This window comes from Microtus ochrogaster, unplaced genomic scaffold, assembly GCF_000317375.1.
Source record: "Microtus ochrogaster isolate Prairie Vole_2 unplaced genomic scaffold, MicOch1.0 UNK5, whole genome shotgun sequence".
NCBI lineage: Eukaryota > Metazoa > Chordata > Mammalia > Rodentia > Cricetidae > Microtus > Microtus ochrogaster.
The window spans coordinates 10890524-10898421 of NW_004949103.1; positions in this window are offsets into that span (position 1 = coordinate 10890524).

Here is a 7898-nt window from a genome sequence, read left to right on the forward strand (position 1 = left end):
GGTCCTGCCAGCACAGCCGCGTGGCTCCCCTTTCCGGAGGTGCCTCCCTCTCGGGCTCACTCGCGCACCCACCTTCCTCTGCTCGTGCTCGTTCGCTGGCTAGCTGGCTCACGGGCACCCGCACCCTGCAGAGTGGCGCTGGCGCTCTGCACGTGGGGTTCACGATCTGCGGATGCTTCCGAGAGAGTGCGGGCTACACCAGCAAGAGAACAGCTTCTAAGGGGTGATAGGGAGGTCTGCCCTGGACAGGTAGTTTTCTTGGGCAACTGGATGGTATGAGGCTCCCAGGTCCGCTATGAGAGATCCAGCCCAAGGTTGATTGACCGGGCTTAGAGGAAAAAAATGCTGGCAGTAGTCCCTAGGAGTCCGGTGAGTCAGAATGAAAATACCCTAAAATCCTGTGAATTGGTAGTAGATGGGACAGGTGAGACAGCGGATCCAATACCTGCAGCCCTGATGCTGGAGGGTGAAGGTAGAAGGTGGCAGGGGGTGGAAATAGGGAGTGCTGATTCAGGGAGGTTGGGATCCAGAGCTCAACATCGGACAGTGCTGGAGCCTCAGAACCACAGAGCAGGACTGACTGGGAGCTCCCCACCCCACCCCGCGGGCTTGGAGAGGAGCCCACTCAGTACTGAATGCTAGAGGTGTCCAGCAATGTCAAGTCCAAGGCCAATAGTGACCGAAACACGAAACAAAATAAAACCCCACATAACTCTTAGTAGGGAAAAGGTTAGCAGCAACACAGAGAAGAAGTCATGCGGGAGGTAAAGAGGCTGGTAGCTGGTATAGGAAAGGAAGGCACAAGGAGCATCAGATGCGGCTGAAAAGCCAAGTCTGTCCAGTTAAAGTGAAGTGGCCCATCAAACTGTGCCATTAACTAAGACAGGCCTGAGGCTGAATCCTGCCACCGTTTGAAGTTGCTCCCTTTAGTTTGGGAAGGAGATGGGTAGCGGGTGAGCGAAAGAACCAAAACCTTTTCTGACTTTCCTTGGTTTTAAACAGTGGACTCTGGAAAACATGACAGGACCTTGGGCAGATTTTTCTGAAGTGTGAATACTGTCGTCGCTATGAGTTTGCACAGTTAATATATATTTTATTTTATAAACTGTCTGACCCTCCATACGGAGGTGACATTACTCATTTTTATAGGTGAGGTAAATTAACAGTTGGTTGTGAAATGGAGACACCGATACTTCTACTTTGGTTTTATACCCACTTCCCCGGGCAGTCACAGCACCCACAATAGCCACCAAGAGAATCTTAGGCCTTATCCTAGGACTCCTTGGGACAAAATCTCCTGCAATCAGCGCCAGCAGTCCATGTATTAAAAACACAAGCTCCCTATTTAATTCCAAGTCATGTAGAATGGCATCTACAAGATCTTAATAACGCGCCAGCTTTTACAGGAATTCAACCACTGCGCAAATGAGAAGCAAATTAGCTATGGCTTCAACACAAAAGAAAAATGACTCATCATTTTGAATTATCACACCAGTGGCCCCCTGAGTCATAGTATTTGGGTGTGAGTACACACATGTCACAATGGCCACATTCCTGGTGAGTCTCCTAATATGTGCTAGCGCCTGAGTACTGCATTGTAATAAAATTAGTCATACATATCAATTAATTGTAATCTCATCCCTTTCATTTCTTCTTTGCGTTAGTGTCGAGAAAGTAAAACAACTTTAAAATATGTGTTAGGGCTGGGTATGGTGGATAACTCCTGAAATCCAAGCTCTCTGAGCCAGAAGCATTGTTTCTCAATCCTCTCTCCCAAGGGAGATTTAAAACAAAACACCTTGTCACAAAAAGACAACATTTGCTCTGAGATTGCATTAAGCATATTCATATAAGAACACAAAATATGGCATTTTGGAATAAAATGTATTGAGGCAAAATACAATTGGGTTATATAAAATGTTAATATGATTATTAGGGACACTACAATTTGTTTTGGAAACGGCTGCCTTTAAGTCTTTGGTAATATCATTGTTTCCTGCTTTCCTTAGACTGGCCATAGGTGTGGAGCCCTGTGAAGAGAGAAGAGAGGCACACTGGCACAAACACCTTCTCTGTACAGGAAACAGTCAGTTTGCAAAGTACACTTGACTTTAGGGTACATGGGGAGGAATGGACCTGGCATTACTGTGTTTTATTTCTGGTTTATTTTTAGAAGTCAAGTAAATGGAACTCACTAGTACTCAAAGAGAGAATGACCTGAAGCTTCCTAGTTACATTTGTAACAAATGTTCCTCACTGAATGGAAAGCAAATACTTAAATGCAGTTAAGTATTGGTAATGTAGTTGATATACAGTTGAATATTGGAATACAGGTACATCATTTAAAATAAATTTAAAATTTAATATATATTGGTGTTTTGTCTGTATGTACGTCTGTGAGCCACATGCTTTCCTGGTGCCTGCAGAGGCAAGAAGAGAGTTACGTATGGTTGGGAGCTGCTCTGTGAGTGCTTGGGAATTGAACCTGGGTGTTGGCAACAGCTAGTGCTCATCACTTGTGAGTCATTCTCCAGCCCCCAAATTGTTATTTCTTAATTTCTATTTCTAGATCTGACCATTGCCTTACTTTAATCATTTTATACTGTTACTGTAACATACATGCACATGTGTGTGAACACATGTGCGCACACACACACATCCACACACCAAAACCACACACACAGAGACACACTTTACCAACTGCGTTTACATGAAGCTAGAAATCCTCAAATCTCAGCAAACCCTCAAATCATTAGGAAGTTGTTTATATTAGTACTATGGTTCCCCACCTCAGAAACGTTGATTCCCTAGGACGAGGCTGAGGAAATACAGACAATTATTTCTGTTACACTGCTGTTGAGAAAGGCAAACACTAATTTGAATATTGCTTTGATGACACAAGCAGGCCTTGGCAGTTCACTCTATGTCTTCTTGCTTGGTAATGTTTCCCTCACCCCTTGTATTCCAGTTCCATCAACCCTCATGTTACAGTTGCTGAATCCTAGGTAGCCCTGGCCAGACTGGGCCAGGCAGAGATCCTGGAGCTCCCACGTAGGAGTCATTTGATGAAACTTTTGGAATATTACATTTTACTAATAGATTACAATTACTGTTCTGATATTTTAAATGAAATAGCAGAAACTAAAATAAATTAGAATTATTTTTTCATTTTGAAATTTGTGATTCAGAAGTCTAGTTTTTAGCTCAGTTTAATTTCAACACTGATTTTAATAACTTTTTTATCTAAATACCTATAAAATTTTGTAAGCTCAAGGGATGGATTGCAGTATAAACACTTTCAGTCAATTTGTGTGAGTTTGTAGCAATTTTGTTCAAACTCAGTAGTTATGGCTTCCTTAGCCAATCAGTTCTTAGGAGTTATTCATAAAACTATAGCATCTAAGAACATTTTTTGTAATAGGTAATATGTTCACAAGGTACAGTATTCAAACACAAGAAAATGAAGTCTCCGTCAAAAGTGTTTTGTTAGTCTTCAGCTCTCTCCCCCGCAGACAGCCACACCTGGACGTTCAAAGCAAGATTCTGAACCACTGTGTATTAAGTATCATGTTGACTGAGGAGAAACATAGCTCTCCCATACTGCATCACCTCCCATTCATCAGCCTTATTCTTTCAGAATTTCACTAGGGGCTGTGGAAATCATGAACATGAGGGCAGCAACAGTTATTCCTACTAGCTACATAACCTCTTCATTTATGATTTTTTTAAAAAAGGTTTTTTTAACCTTTTATTTTTATTTTATGTGAATGGATGTTCTGCCTACATGTGTGTGTTGGATCCCCTAAGACTGGAGTAACAGACAGTTGTATGCTGCCACGTAGGTGCTGGGAATTGAACCTAGATCTGGCAGAGCAAACAGTGCTTTTAACCCCTAAGCCAACCCTCCGTTACTAGGGTTGCAATAAAGTCCGGGTCTGGGTTGGCATTGGGTTCTAACAATACCTACCTTTGGCCTTTGGCAGGTGTAAATGGAGATTGTGTTTTTGTTTCCTGGTTACCAAAACCCAAATAATCACACAAAACTATATTAATTACAACACTGTTTGGCCAATGACTCACATGTATTCCTAGCTAGTTCTTAAATCTTAACCCATTTTTTTTTTAAATCTGTGTATTACCATGAGGCTGTGACTTACTGTAAGGTTCTGGCATCTTTCTCCTTTGACACCTACACGATATTTCTCTGACTCTGCCTACTCTTTCTATATGTCTCTGTTTGGATTTCCTGTCTGACTTTACTCTGCTAAGCCATTGACCAAAGCAGCTTCTTTCTTAAGCAATGGTAATAAAACATATTCATAGCATACAGAGGGGAATCCCACATCAGGCAGGCTAAACAGCAGCTGCCTCCTCTTATTCTGATACTCCTATGATTGAAAAGATCAAAAGCAATGGTTCTGTGTTAGATAAATGGCAAACTTGGTGACTGTATCATTTTATTCTCCCACCAGTAAAATATGGAAGTTTATCTTGGTATGTATATTTGCAATCACTTTATAGTTTGCCCTTTATTTGTAAAAAGAGACTGCTCATTTGTTCCCGGCCGCTCAGAACTAAATAATCACACAGAAACTATATTAATTACAACACTGCTTCACTAATAGCTTACATATACCCTTAACTAGCTCTTATATCTTAAATTAACACATTTCTATTAATCCGTGCATCACCTCGAGGCTGTGGCCTGCTGGTAAGGTTCTGGAGTCCTTCTCCTTCAGCAGCTACATGGCTAGCTGAGGCGGTGAACATAACTCCACCATGTTGGATGGGGTGGAGCCAACAGGCAGGGCCGTGGAGTTGGTCCCAGTCATGTCTGCTTGGCATTTTTATAAAAAGGCACTCCTGGTCAGAAAATGATTACATATATGCAATAAAGATGGAGTCAGACAAAAATAAACCTCTGAATGGGTCACATGTGTTTAAAAATGTAAATAGGCTTGGGAGAGAGAGAAAAAGAGTATAGACAAGAGTATAGACAGTCATAGATGAAAAGAGTAAAGATAATAAAATAAATATTAAAAAGTAATAGAGTTAAAAAATAAGCCATGTATAGATGGGATATACACAGAGAGTCTGGATTGTGTATATTATTGTTTTTTCTTTGAATTTTTTGACTGTGAATGAGCTAAGTACATAGAGACATTTCATTGTACAGGCTGCTAAGCTAAACCTGTATATATAGTATATTAACTTCAAAATTTGAGCTTAAGGTTATGTTACTTTGGAAAAGAGGTTTTTCTTTTGCTTCCACAGATGATGAGAACTGTGGATTCCTTCCAGGCTAATGTGATTTGATGGAGCAAGGTCCTCTGAAAGGTCACAATTAACCCTAAAACTACTTTGCCCAACAAATATCAAGAAGCAGTTTGGAGAAAACTATGACCAAATTCCCAAAATAATTATTTATAAATTATTGTTTTCATTTAAAGGGGGTTGGGTAAAAATTGTAAATGGTCACAGTTAATCGCCTTTTTTTTTCTAAAAAAAAGGGGGGGATATTATATAGAGATGAACACTTTGCATTGGTGTGGATCTTGGTCTATTGATATAAATCTAAGGTTGATTTTGTTACACTGTATATATGTATTTCTGCTCCTGTTTAAGGTATTGTGTTTATGCAGCTCATTTAAAGTGCAATATGTAGTTAAGAAATACAGATTAATATATAGCCATCTATATTAATCAAACTTTTAATTACAAGCAAGCTGCATCATTCTGCTCACAGACCACACTCAGTCGGACTGCCTGCCTGAGTCAGAGTTTGCCCTGGCAGGACAGCCCAGAAAGCCGGCATTTTAAAACAGCACAGCTTTTTTCCTGCTATGGCTGAAAACCGAAAAGCATGCATTCATCTTTTCGTCAACACCGTTTAAGTGTTTCGTGGCAGGACCTCTTAAAAGAACAGTGGGAACTGGGCGGTACAGAAACCCCAACAGGCGAAACCTCATGTTACAACCATATAAATAAATTGAGAGAAAAAAAACCACATTATCATCTCACTACATGCTGAAAAACATTTGACAAATCTGACACCCTTTTATGATAAAGGTCTTGGAGTGATCAGGGATATAAGAACGTATTTAAATATAATAAAAGCAATACACAGCAAGTCAACAACCAGCATCAAATTAAATGGAGACAAATTCAAAGCAATCTCACTGAAATCAGGAGCAAGACAAGGCTGTCAACTCTATCCATACCTATTCAACATAGTTCTTGAAGTTCTAGCTAGAGCAATAAGACAACAAAAGGAAATCAAGGGGATACAAATTGGAAAGGAAGAAGTCAAACTTTCACTATTTGCAGATGATATGATAGTATACATAAGTGACTCAAAAACTCTACCAGAGAACTCCCACAGCTGATAAATACCTTCAGTGATGTGGCAGGATACAAGATTAACTTAAAAAAAAATAAGTAGCCTTTCTATATACAAATAATAAAGAAGCTGGGAAAGAAATCAGAGAAATGTCACCCTTCACAAAAGCCACAAACAACATAAAATATATTGGGGTAACACTAACCAAAAAAGTGAAAAATCTATATGACAAGAACTTTAAGTTTCTGAAGAGAGAAACTGAAGAAGAAACCAGAAAATGGAAAAAAATCTCCCATGCTCTTTGATAGGTAGAATCAACATAATAAAAATGGCAATCCTACCAAAAGCAATCTACAGTCTAATGCAATCCTCATCAAAATCCCAACACAATTCTTCACAGACCTTGAAAGAACAATATGCGGGCGATGGTGGTGCACGCCTTTAATCCCAGCACTCGGGAGGCAGAGGCAGGCGGATCTCTGTGAGTTCAAGACCAGCCTGGTCTACAAGAGCTAGTTCCAGGACAGGCTCCAAAACCACAGAGAAACCCTGTCTCGAAAAACCAAAAAAAAAAAAAAAAAGAACAATATGCAAATTCATGTGGAAAATCAAAAATCCTGGATATTCAAACAGTCCTGTACAATAAATGAACTTCCAGAGACATCACCATCCCTGACATCAAGCTCTATTATAGAGCTACATTAAAACAAAAACCAAAAAAAAAAACCCCAGTTCAATATTAGCATAAAGACAGACAGGTTGACCAATAGAATAAAATTGAAGACCTGGATATTAAATTAATCCACAAACATATGAACACCTAACTTTTGACAAAGAAGCTAAAATTATACAGTGGAAAAAAGAAAGCATCTTCAACAAATGGTGCGGGCATAACTGGATATAAACATGTAGGTTAATGCAAATAGATCCATATCTATCCCTTCACACAAAACTCAAGTCCCAATGGATTAAAGACCTCAGTATAAATTCAACCACACTGTACACAATAGAAGAAAAAGTGGGAATTAGCCTTCAATGCATGGCACAGGAAACCATTTCATAAAAATACCAGTAGCACAGATACTGAGAGCACAGTAAATAAATGAGACCTCCTGAAACTGAGAAGCTTCAGTGAAGCAAAGGTCACAGTCAATAAGACTACTGAATGGCAAAATATCTTCACCAACCCCACATCAGAAAGAGGACTGATCTCTAAAATATATAAAGAACTCAAGAAATTAGATATCAAAATTCCCAGTAATCCAATTAAAAATGGGGTTCAGATCTAAACAGAGAATTCTCAGCAGAAAAAAAAATCTCAAATGGCTGAAAGACACTTAAGGAAATGCTCAACATTCTTAGCCATCAGGGAAATGCAAATAAAAATGACTCTGAGATACCATCTTTCATTAGTCAGAATGGCTAAGATCAAAAACACCAATGATAGCTTATGCGGAGAGGATGTGGAGTAAGGGGAACACTCCTTCACTGCTGGTGGGAATGCAGACTTGTACAACCACTCTGGAAATCAGTATTGCAGTTTCTCAGAAAATTGGGC